The sequence below is a fragment of the Delphinus delphis genome, chromosome 16, assembly GCF_949987515.2.
Source record: "Delphinus delphis chromosome 16, mDelDel1.2, whole genome shotgun sequence".
Taxonomy (NCBI): domain Eukaryota; kingdom Metazoa; phylum Chordata; class Mammalia; order Artiodactyla; family Delphinidae; genus Delphinus; species Delphinus delphis.
In genome coordinates, this window is record NC_082698.1 from 2,586,088 (window position 1) to 2,598,649 (window position 12,562).

The following is a 12,562-nucleotide window of genomic DNA, read 5'->3' on the forward strand; positions in this document are numbered from 1 at the left end:
GGATTTTCTAAAAGTCGCTCATTAACAGAAACCCAGGTGTGGCTGAAGGTCTGTTATGATAACAAGACACCAATCTCACCTTTAGTGCTCTAAGCCTCCAGAGCTATTTCAGGAACCAGGGATAAAAACCAAATATAACAAAGATGCCCCTGTGAGGGCTTCCCTGGTGGCGCAGTGGTTGAGAGTCCGCCTGCCGATGCAGGGGACACGGGTTTGTGCCCCGGTCCGGGAAGATCCCACATGCCGCGGAGCGGCTGGGCCCGTGAGCCATGGCCGCTGAACCTGCGCGTCGCGTCCGGAGCCTGTGCTCCGCAGCGGGAGAGGCCGTGACAGTGAGAGGCCCGCCTACCGCAAAAAAAAAAAAAAAAAAAAAAAAAACCGGACATCAAAGCCGTGCCCTGCGCTGCTCCCCTGCAGAGGGCACACGGTCCCACCTGCCGCTCCACCCAGGGCTCCAGGCTCTTCCTGTGGGATTCATGCTGGCTGGGAAATGCGAGATCTGAGAAGGTGACAGCTTCTTGAGTCTCAGAAACTGGAGGGTGTTGGGGGTCAGGGCGGACCGCCCCCAAGGCACGTTGATCACTTCAGAAATGGTCAATGCACGAGGGACGTCCTGACCCTCCTCTCCACCTCCCTGAGCGGGAAATGGATCTCTCGTGCGAAAGGTGCTCGCTCTACCTGCGCCTGGGAGTAGAAGGACACCCTCACCGCCGGAGACGGGGGATAACTGCCCAGACTCTGTTTAGGTTCACTAAGTGAGCACCCCAAACTGAAGTTTCTTCGTCGCCTCGGTTCCTCACAAGTTTATTGCTGCTTTGGCCACTTCTAAGGTCCCATTTCTATGAGACCTCCGGGCGCACAATGAAAACCTGTTTCTTTTTCTCCTGTTCATCTGTCTTGGGTCAATTTTATTACTAGTGCAGCTACAAGAACTCAAGAAGGGCAGAGGGGGAAATTTCCACTCCACAACCAGGGTTTGCCCCTTAGGAGGCTCCAGCTGTAAATAATTAAGAAATCAGATTTTCTGTTCCTTCAAAAGATAAGGAAGAAGCCTAAGGGTGGTTGTAAATCCTTGAGGAAAATTACTTTTTTTAAGGGAAAATGTCACCAGTAATGTTTTTGAGATGCACTGAAGTTCAGCTGCAACCAGCAAACAGGTACAGTGCAAGGAATTGCCTTACAGTGGCTTCACGTGGCTGGGGATTTTTAAAACCACATCCTACGCTTTTATGTCCCTGGGCTATAAAGGTCCATCCTGTTTCGAGTATGGAGACGGGAGAAGGCATCACCGTTGTGTCCGGGACGGAAAGCTTGCTGTGAGAGTTGGGCCCAAAATGGTGACGTGAGCGTATTTACAGGCACGCTCCGACACACACACACGCGTGCACACGCGCACGCATACACTCTGGGCCGGGTCAGCTTCCTTACCGCCTCCTCTGCCTTCCAGGCGCTCTCCTACCTGCCTCCGTTCCTGTGTTTTGTAATACAACCGGGCAGAACCCTGCGGGGGCACCCCCAGGTGCAAAGGCCCCTCCCTGTCCCCTGCCTCTTGTTTGTAGAGAAGCTGGAGTGTCCTGGGCCTCCCTGAGTCACAAAGCAGCAGCTCAAGCAGTCGATGATCAGGACACTAGCGTCCCAGAATCTTCCGGTGTCTGATGCACGTTCCTGAGTTGTCTCACCGATACTATAACTGCCACCGGAGGGAAGACGCTGACTGCATGATGACCGTGTATGCGCGGAGCTCCCAGACCTAGTGGAGCCTAAGGATTGACAACTTTAACCCCTGTTACCTCGCCACCAACCGATCAGAGCACCGCGCTTGAGCTGAGCATGCACCCCAAGACTCTTATCCTCACCTGGCCTTTAAAACCGCTTCCCTGGGTTTCCCTGGTGGCGCAGTGGTTGAGAGTCCGCCTGCCGATGCAGGGGACACGGGTTCGTGCCCCGGTCCGGGAAGATCCCACATGCCGCAGAGCAGCTGGGCCCGTGAGCCATGGCCGCTGAGCCTGCGCGTCCGGAGCCTGTGCTGCAACGGGAGAGGCCACAACAGTGGGAGGCCCGCGTACCGCAAAAAAAAAAAAAAAAAAAAAACTGCTTCCCTGAAACCCATCAAGGAGCTGGGTCTTCAGAGCGCGAGCTGCCGCGTTCTCCTTGCACAGCCCTGCAATTAACCTTTCTCTGCCCCAAACAAGCCTTGGGCTTGTTTGGCCTTACTGTGCACATGAGCTTGGGTTTGACAACAGAAAGGCAGAATCTGAGAATACTCGAGACAGGGCCACAGTAGCAGACGCAGATGATTTGCTTTTGCTTGTGATGGGGCAGCGACGTAGCACTGGGAGAGAAGCATGACTGCAGCAGTGATGCTGTGGAGGGCTCCTGCGGGGAGCTAGGACGGGAAGGAAAATACCGCTGTTCATGTGAACAATAGATGGCCAATGGGAGGAGGTCTTAAAGTATTTGCTTTGGGCTTCCCTGGTGGCGCAGTGGTTGAGAGTCCTGCCGATGCGGGGGACGCGGGTTCATGCCCCGGTCCGGGAAGATCCCACATGCCGCGGGGCGGCTGGGCCCGTGAGCCATGGCCGCTAAGCCTGCGCGTCCAGAGCCTGTGCTCCGCAACAGGAGAGGCCACAACAGTGAGAGGCCCGCGTACCACAAAAAAAAAGAAAAAACAAAAAACGAAGTATTTGCTTTGCACTGAAAATGGACTTCCTTCCTCTTGATGCTTGTGACGACGTGAAATAAAGGAGCTGCGCTATCCTGCAGCCCCTCATGAAGAGCTGGACTCCATCTCCCACCCCCTGGATATGGACTGGTCGGGGCTTGCTTGGATCAACACCAGGGAGAACGTGATGGGTGCGTTCTGGAACGCGCCTCGGAGACCTTCCACCTTCGCTCTCTAGGAACACACAACCAGGCCCTGTCGAAGCCCGTGCCAGCTTCCTGGAGGACACGAGATGTCGTAAAGAAAGAGGCCACAGTGAGACAGTGGCCAGCCATCCCCCCACCCCGTTCCAGCCGCTTCATCTGAGGCCCCAAACACGGGAGATGAGGTTGCACGGATCACACAGACCAGACCAGCCCGCAGGGGGCCCAGCAGGTAAATGCAGCCAACGAGCGACCCCAGGAGACTCCAGCAGGACTGTGCAGCCAAGCCACAGAAGCGTGAGAAGTACTAAGTCACTGCTTCCTAAGCAAAGGAATGAGGGTCAGGCACGGGCGGGGACCCCCTGCACCCACCCCCTGGCGCCCACCGGCTGGGGAGGCTGGGAGCACAGTCAGACCTGCTAAGTGGCCTGGGGGCGTCCTTTACAAAGCACCCCGCAGAGCCTGCTGCGTATCAAAGCACGATCTACGGCAATCAGGGCAGGTCACGCGGGACCCACGACCAGAAGGGCCCCCCCTCCACTGGGTTTAGCTCAATCTTGAAACGGTTAACAATTTTGGGAAAGGGGGCTCCACACTTTCATTTTGCACTGGCCCATCACCTGAGGAGCCAACCCTGATTCGGTAATGACACTCCGTGTGGTCAGCGTGGCGGCCCCCAGGGGAGCACAGGAAGGCCACTGCAGCTTTCTGCTTGGTTTCTGGTGCTTGGGGTCAAAGAGACCCTGAATCCTATCTGTCCCTGGGCCACGTCCTAGCTCAGGCCTGAGTGGAGCTCTGCTCTGTAAGTCCCACAGGCCAAACAAAACATAATGTGCAATAATCTGGGCACGTTGGGGCAGACTTGTTTCAGACTAGCTGAGCTGGCGAAGACAAGTACTTCCTCCCCCAGATCATCATGCACCACTGGGGGGAGTGGAAAATGTGGAAAACGGTACGGCAGCTCCTCAAAAAATTAAACACGAAATTACCACATGATCCAGCAATTCCACTGGGTACACACCCAAAAGAAGTGAAGGTGGGGACTCAAACAGATATTTGCACCCATGTTTATACAGCATGATTCACAACAGGCAAAAGGTAGAGGCAACCCAAGTGTCCACCAACAGATGAGCAGATGAACAGAACGGGGTCCATCCGTACAATGGGATATTATCCAGCCTCAAGAAGCAATGAACTTCTGGCACGTGCTACAACGCGGAAGAACCCTGAGGACACGATGCTCAGTGACACAAGCCAGTCACAAAAGGACAAATACTGTGTGATTCCGTACAAGGTGTATAATGGGAGATGCAGATTCACAGAGACGGAAGGTGGGGGGTGGGTGCCAGGGGCAGGGAGCGGGGGCAGGGCAGCTGGTGTTTAAGGGGGGCAGAGGGTCTGTGTGTGGACATGACAAGCGTTCTGGAGAGGATGGTGGTGACGGCTGCACAATACGCGAATGCACTGAACGCCACTGAATGGCGCACTTAAAAAGGGTTAGAATTTTTAAATGGTTAAATTTTATGTTATACATATCCTACCACAATTTTTTAAAAAGAAAGAAATAGAAAACACAGGTGGGGAGACAGGAGAATAAGAGGGGGGAGGAGAGAAGGGGACGACGGGAGACACGCAGAGAGAAGCAGCAGATTCAGATGGGGGCTGGGAGTAAAAGAGAGACCTCGGCAACAGGGGGCTCGGGAGAACCCCAAAGGCGCCCTCCAGAGAAGGGCTGGCACGGGACAACAGCTGCACAAAGAAAGCTCAACGCCAGGTGCAACCACCTGGGCCCAGCGAGAGCGTCATCCCTCCGCCAAGCCCACGGCGCTGCGGGCGCAGGACGCCGATTCCAGGCTGGAGTCTCTGGCCCCCTCCCTCCATCAGCATCAATGTGGCTCCCCCGCGCCCCTGAGCATCACACCCCTCCAGAACAAAATAGATTAACCCACACTTATGGGTTATTTTTGTATTACGATTTTTAAAACCTGCATTTCTTATTATCTAAATTTTAAAACACAAAAGAAAATCGAAGTTATTAGTAACCCTGCCACCCAGAAATGACCCCTCTCACATTCTGGCATACGATCCGTACGTCCAGACTGAAGGGAAGCAGGCTGTGTCACCTCACAATATGCCGCTTTGCCACACTGAAACATCAGGTGCAAGAAAGACACCCTGACCCTCCCTCCTCTTCCCAAAAGCAGGAGACAAAACTCCTGAGAGGGGCCCTCTCCGCACCACGAAGAAGGAGGACATTCTTATCACCAGGGACGGGGAACCAGGGGCCGAGAGATCTGTACACACAAACCTTGTTAAACCAACCCTTACTTCCTACTTACATCCTCACCACTTACGACCCGCGGCCCAGACTCCTCTGTCCTGTGAACTCTTCACAAACTTACTGTTCCTTTGTCTAAGAGGTGTGAAAGCTTCCTGCTCTGGTCACTTCTTCACATCTTCATTCTCTTCTGAAGGCTCGTGTACATGTACAAATTCAATAAAATTTTCTCCTGTTAATCTGTCTTATGTCCATTTAATTCTTAGATCCAGCCAGAGACTCAAAGAGGGTAGAGGAGAATTCTTCCTCTCCTACAAGACACACACACACACACACACACACACACACACATCCAGAGCCATCCACACATGTGCATAGACACACATTCAAGTATATTGTTTTTATCTCTCATCTTCAACCAAGATAAGATTTACTTCCCCTACTCTTTTAATGCCTTTTAAAATGTCACCTAGTATAATAGTTCGCATAGGATTAACTCTTCTTTTTGAATGCTGTATTTTGGGACTGTATAACACGCCATTATATGGCTCGACCACATTTCATTTGAACTAACTCACAATGGAGAACATGTAGGCTGCCTGCATGCTTTGACCATCACGAGCACGGCAGAGACATGTATCCTGAAGGCTGCGTCTCGAGCGTCCCAGCTGAGGAATAACTCGGGCGAAGGGTGTGCACATGCTGCTTGGGGCAGGCTTTTTTCCAGAAAAGCAACCCCAATTTACACTCCACCAGGTGTGTGACATCTAAAAGGAAATCACCTTGGACTCGATTAAATTTGCTAAACAAATGCACATGAAACAAGGGCACAAAACGAAAGCAACTCCGATGGCATGTGACAACACGGGACCTTCAGGGATTCCGAGGCTGTCCACCCAAAAGCTGATGGGCTTTGCTGTAAACATGGAGCCGATGTTCAGTACAGACATGCTGCCCCAGACCAGGGAGCCAAGCTTCCGGGAGGTGCCTCCCCATCTGCAGAGATACCCGCAGCCCAGCCCAGGCCACGTCAGAGAGGACGGGCAGGGCACAGCCCCTCCCGGGCCCTCTGGGCCCACAGGCGAGCTGGAGCTGGGCCGCACAGAGCTGCGATGAGCAGGGCAGGCCACGTGGCCCAGCCCTCAGGGGCACATCAAAGCCCCCCCACAGGCAGCTCCTGCTCATGTTCATGGCATTGATCTTGTGTCAGAAGTTAGCGGGATCCTGTTTTAATTAAAGGACTTGCAGCTGACCCCTGGACTGCATTATTAATGAATGCCATGTCTCCAGTGTCTGTTCCCAGCCCCCGCAGGGCAGTAAGCATCTCGTGGGCTGCAGGGCAGAGGACGAGGAGCCCGGCAGGACCCAGGAGGTAGGGGAGGCAGGCTAAGCCTGGGGCTCTTAGCCCCATCCTGCCCACGCTAACAGGGCATCCTGTGGTCCTCGTCAGGGTCCTGGCAGCTAAATCTGTACACTTAGGGAAAACGCTTAGGGCCCGCCCCGCATGGGCCCTCCGTAGCTACTGCGGCCCGATGTGAGAGCCATCGACGGGCCACTGGCTCCAGAACCCCTGGGCGCGTGTCTAAGATGCATATTCGAGACCCCACCCCGCACCAGGCCAGATCAGTAGTTCTAGGGTGGGGCCCTGGAACCTGCATTTTCAACAAGCGCTCAGGTGGGTCAGGTGACCACTGACCTGGGCAACCTCATCACTCAAAGAGGGAAGCTGCTGGTGTCTCCGCTGCTTGTCTTTTCCTTTCTTCTTCTTTTTTCAAATTCAGCTGGCTAAACACTGCCCCGATTTTTTAGATATGTGTACATGAGGGGCCAGCGGTGGCAGATTCCCAGACCCCTCAGAGCCTCTGGGGTGGGCCTGGAGATGTGCACTTTTAAGCTCTTCCAGTGATTCTGATGCTTGGCCCGTTTGGGAACTGATCTACTAATATGACAAACTGGGTTTAGAAGGAAAACATGTTGAAATAAGAATTCATAAAACATGGCTCCCAAGGGCCAGCTCAGCACGTCCAGGCCTTAGGACGCTAAATGCAGCGATGGCATCATCTCGGAATCCACAGGGCAAGGCTGAGCATGCAGTTTTCCCCTGAGAACGGCCTCCTCCCTCCACCTGGTCCTGAGGTCAGGCTCCAGTCAGGCAGGACCCGGTCCTGAGGATCAGGCTATAGGGCTCATTACTGCACACTGCCTCCCAGACCCTTCCTGACCTGCCCATTACCGCACACTGCCTCCCAGACCCTTCCTGACCCGTCCATTACCGCACACTGCCTCCCAGACCCTTCCTGACCGGCCCATTACCACACACTGCCTCCCAGACCCTTCCTGACCCGCCCGGGCCGCCTGGTGAGCCGCAGATTCAGTCGTGTTCACCGACTTGTCTCCTCACCCAACACATCCTTCCGAACAGAAGGATCGACAACGTGAAACAGGGCATTCCCTCTGCAGGTCCCTGGGGGAAACAGCTGACTTTGGAGGGACCGGACACCCGGCTGGGCCCCCATCACTGGACCCCCAAGGATCCTGCGGGAGAGAGCACATCAGGTGCTCTGTCTATAGGAGGGTCTCTGAGTGCTCAGAGCGTGAACCAAAGAGATGCCGGTGAATAGATCCTTGTGCTTTTGTTTGATTTTTTTTTAAACCCTCATGGTATTCCTTCCACTTGGGGTCAATTCAGAACTCTCAAAGGGACGTGGACTTACAAACTTTGGAGGGACCCCTGAGAGCACCCTGTAATCCCACCTGCCGTTCAGGGCAACAACCGTCCCTACAAGGCTCCGCGTGCTGGGGGGGCCACCCCTGTGCACCTGTCTTTGCTCTCTGCAGCTGCTGGCACACAGCCCGTAGCATGGCAGGTGCTAAGGGTGTGTTAGCGGGAGACCCCATCGGTTTCCCTTAGCTATCACCCCTCATTTATATCCTCACCAGGATGTCAGTGATGGTAGGTTTCGTGTTTCCAAACCTAGGCTGTCACACCAATGCCCAGGTGACAGACAGCCTCTCTATTTAGTCCCCTTCCCCCTTTCCTGCTTTCACAGATCCAAATTCCACTCACCCTGACCACGCTTTCCCGAGAATCGTCACCCCTCACAGCACCAAAGAAAGTCCAGTCCAGGAAAGCGGCTCCCTGCATCTTCCTGCAACGTTGGGATAAATTTTCAGGCAGGAAAGCCGTGACTGTGCCAGATGCCCCAGCAGGACTGGCCCATATTAAGCCATCAGTGAATATTTACTGTACATTCTTAAGTATGCGTCCTTAATTTTGCCAATTAACTTCCCAACTGCTACGGTAATGGGCGATGTAAAATCCTAGAGTAATAAAAATCATTAGACTTACGAGCTCTGTGAAACCCCAGTGGGTGCCTGAACCACTGGGGTTAGGAGTCATTCTGACATCTGTTTATTCAAAAGTGCAGTGTGTTCTTAGATCAGTCTCCCTAGGCAAAAGAAATAAAAGCAAAAATAAACAAATGGGACCTAATCAAACTTAAAAGCTTTTGCACAGCAAAGGAAACTGTCAATAAAATGAAAAGACAACCTACAGAATGGGAGAAAATATTTGCAAACAGTGTGACTGACGAGGGGTTAATATCCAAAATATACAAACAGCTCATACAACTCAATATAAAAAAAAAAAAGCAATAAAAAACGGGCTTAAGACCCAAACAGACATTCCTCCAAAGAAGACATACAGATGGCCAACAGGCACATGAAAAGACGCTCAACATTGCTAATTATTAGAGAAATGCACAATGAGGTATCACCTCACACCAGTCAGAATGGCCATCGTTAAAAAGCCTACAAATAATAAATGCTGGAAAGGGTGTGGAGAAAAGAGACCCGCCTACACTGTGGGTGGGAATGTAAATTGCTACAGCCACTATGGAGAACAGTATGGAGGTTCCTTAAAAAACTAAAAATACAACTACCGTATGACCCAGCAATCTCACTCCTGGGCATATACCTGGAGAAAACTCTAATTCGAAAAGGTACATGCAGCCCAATGTTCAGAGCAGCACAGTTTACAATAGCCAAGATATGGAAGCAAACTTAATGTCCATCAACAGATGAATGGATAAAGAAGATGCGGTACATATGTACAATGGGATGTTAGCCATAAAAAAAGAATGAAATAATGCCATCTGCAGCAACATGAATGGACCTAGAGATTATCATACTAAGTCAGACAGAGAAAGACAAATATTTTATGATATCACTTATATGTGGAATCTAAAAAGTAAAACAAATAAGTCTATATACAAAACAGAAACAGACTCACAGACACAGAAAACAAATTCATGGTTACCAAAGGGGAAAGGAAAGCAGGGTAAGATAAATTAGGAGTATGGGATTAGCACATGCACACTACTATGCATAAAATAGATACGCAACAAGGATTTACTGTGTACACAGGGAGCTACATTCAGTATCTTGTAATTACCTATAATGGAAAATAATTTGCAATGTATATATATATAAAACTGAATCACCTTGTTGCACACCTGAAACTAACATAATGTTGTAAATCAACTACACTTCAGTCTAAAAAAAAAGTGCAGTGTTTTTGCCGGGTCCCGCCCATGTTGGGGTGCAGAGCAGGTGGGGGACAGTGAATGTGAGTGCCGTACTGTCACTGAAGGAGATCCGAGCAGGGGTGCAGGCCCCTGGGCAGGAGGGGAGGCAGCCCACCCGACCACCGGCCACAGCAGGCTCAGGTCAGGGCCCACAGAAACATTTCATTTCTCCCAATAAGCAAGATTCATAACTTCTGCCTTCTGTTCGTCTTTATGCCGACGTAGTCATAAAGTATAATTGTAGTATGTTTTCATGGAGGAAGGGCCCACAGAGGCCAAGGTGCCCGGGATCCAGGGAAGTCCTAATGCAGCCCTTGTGGAAGTGACAGAACCGAACCTGTGAGGGCAGGGGAGGGGCCCCGGTACGGCAGAAGGGGGGATGAGTGCACCCCTACCAGATGCCTCCCTAGGGTGGCAGAAGGCAGAGGGTGAGAGGGAATGCGACCGCCCCCCGGGGCTGGAGGGCTGGCTCCCGGGGAGGGTGGGGGGCAGTCAGAGTAGCCCTCAACAAGAGCACCCTGGGAGGGCTTGGAGGTGAGAGCATCCTCCCACCATCTCGCCCTGGGTCTCCAGGGACCCCGGACACAGCAAGGGCACGGACCCCACCATCACCACCACAGCCCCCAACCTCATGCCACCAGACCCCCACCTCGGTTCAGCAGCCCCCCAGGAGCCACAGCAAGCGCCCCCAGCTCGGCCACTCGAGGCCACAGGCTGGAAGTAAAGGGAGGGAACTGTCTACACGGATACTCTTGTATTACCCCACGTCAACCTAGAGCCCAGCCAAGCCCATGCGGGGGCAGGGTTAGAGCCAGCGCGACCAGGACCCAGCTCTGGAAGGCAGGGCCCGCCCCCCGTTGCCGCAGGGCCCCCCAGCTCGCCCGGCTGAGGCCATCGAATGGACTAAAGGACAGAGCCGCTGGAGCAACGCAGCCGTGGTGGACGTCCGGGCCCCCGGCGCTGACCACCCCTTTCCCTCAAACCCTCCACAGGCTTCCCCGGCCTGTGCAGCAAGCCCTCTCGGCGTCCTCACTTTCACACGCTCAGCTCAGCGACGCTCCCAGCCTAAGAAAGCCCGTCTCCTTCTCATCCTTCAACCATGAAACTCCTGACAGCGCCCAGGCTCCGGGGGTGCCCTTTAGTCCATAACTTTGTGTGCATCTTGGGTGATGCAGTGGCAACAGAGTGGCCTCAAAAGATGTGGTCACGTCCTAACCCCCAGCACCTGTGGATTCAACCTTACATGGAAATAGAATCTTTGCAGATGTAATTGAATCAAGGAACTCGAGAAGAGACCATCCTGGATTATCCTGGTGGGCCCTAAATCCAATGGCAAGTGTCCTTTTAAGAGACCGAAGAAGACAGAGGTGGGAGCAACATGGCCACAACCAGGGAGCACTTGGAACCACCAGACTCGGAAGCGGCAAGAAAAGCTGCTGACCCCCCAGAGCCTCTGGAGGGAGCACGGCCCTGCCGACACCTTGATTTCAGACTTCTGGCCTCCAGACTGTGAGAGAATGAACTCCTGGTACTTTAAGCCTCCCAGTCTGTGGTCATTTGTTACAGCAGCCCAGGAAACTCACACAGCTGACAAACATCCGGTGTGGCCAGCAGGGAAACAAATAGCAGTTGTTACGTACCTGCCCTGACAGCACACCTGGGAAAAGGACTACAGAAAAGCAGACAGAATAAAAACCTGTTTCTACGGAGCCACCGGGGGCAATATTACTGGTCCTGGAGGAACACTCGAGCAGGTGGGGGAAAGGAAGGCGTCCTGGCCAAAGCAGAGGGATCTGAAACTCAGACTGTAACCCAGCAGGACCCTGTGGGGCCTTCCCGGGAAACACACCCCATCCATGTCCTCCACCTGCCTCTTGTCTTTAGAAAAACTTTAGCCTCCTAGGCCTTCCCTGAGTTCCAAAGAATAAATGTAATCAGAGAAGTGAGAAAATGCAGAAAGAAAGGAAAACAGTCAAGCAAGACAAAATACTAGTGTAGCCATTAAACACTGTCAGGGCCTTTAGTTCCTCCTCAAGGGCTATAGATACTATTCTGAGCTACGTCCTTGAGCTGTTTTGCAGATACTGAAGCCCCCTCCAGGCGGAAGAAGTTAACTGCATGCTGCCCACAAGCACGCAGACCCCAGACCCGCTGGAACCAGAAGTGGATGATGGTGACTCCCGATGACCTCACCACCAGCCAAGCAGAAGAATGTGCCCGAGCTGATCACACACCCCGCGACGCCCCCTTGTCTTGAAAAACCTTTTCCTGAAAGCCTTTGGGGAGTTCAGGCCTTCTGAGCACTAGCTGCCTGGACTCCTTGCTTGGCCCTGCAGTAAACGCTGCACTTTCCTTCCCCACCACCCGGGGTCAGTAGATTGGCTTTACTGCAGATGGGCGAGAGGACCCGAGTGTGGTTTGGTAACAAGACCTCTGTGGGTAAAATGGGAGAGTGCCTTCTCAAAGCTGACAATGAACATTCAGAATCGCTTATTCTAGGGAAGGATGTCCATATCCACGGGACACGCCTATCACAGCCACTGAACTGCAGACCAGCAAGCATTTAAAATAACCTGAAATCACAAGAGGTGCACAGAGCCTGGTTCTCTGGAATCCGGAACCGGCAAGGGGAGGAGGGGCAGGGGTTACTCTGTGTGTTGGCCCTGCCCCTGCTGTGTCTCCCATCGCCAGCTCAACATCGGCGACAGTCAGGCACGCACCTCCCCCTGCAGCTCTCTCCATGGAACACACACAGTCTTCCGTGACTCCACTGGTTTCAGGCTCTGGTACCTTTTCACAGCAACAAATTTCTATTTTTTTTGTAAATTGTGAA

The 12,562-nt window shown here is 52.8% G+C and overlaps 1 long non-coding RNA gene across 2 annotated transcripts in view; it reads right to left on the bottom strand.

The window, feature by feature from the left end:
* Positions 1-12,562, bottom strand: part of LOC132439246 (uncharacterized) — a 422,400-nt gene that overhangs the window by 389,416 nt on the left and 20,422 nt on the right. Inside the window, exon 2 of one of the 2 annotated variants that reach the window (XR_009522331.1) lies at positions 1,857-2,026. This is a non-coding gene — a long non-coding RNA (uncharacterized lncRNA). Of the gene's footprint in view, positions 1-1,856; positions 2,076-12,562 lie in introns of those variants that run through there. The other variant, XR_009522330.1, reaches the window with a different exon arrangement.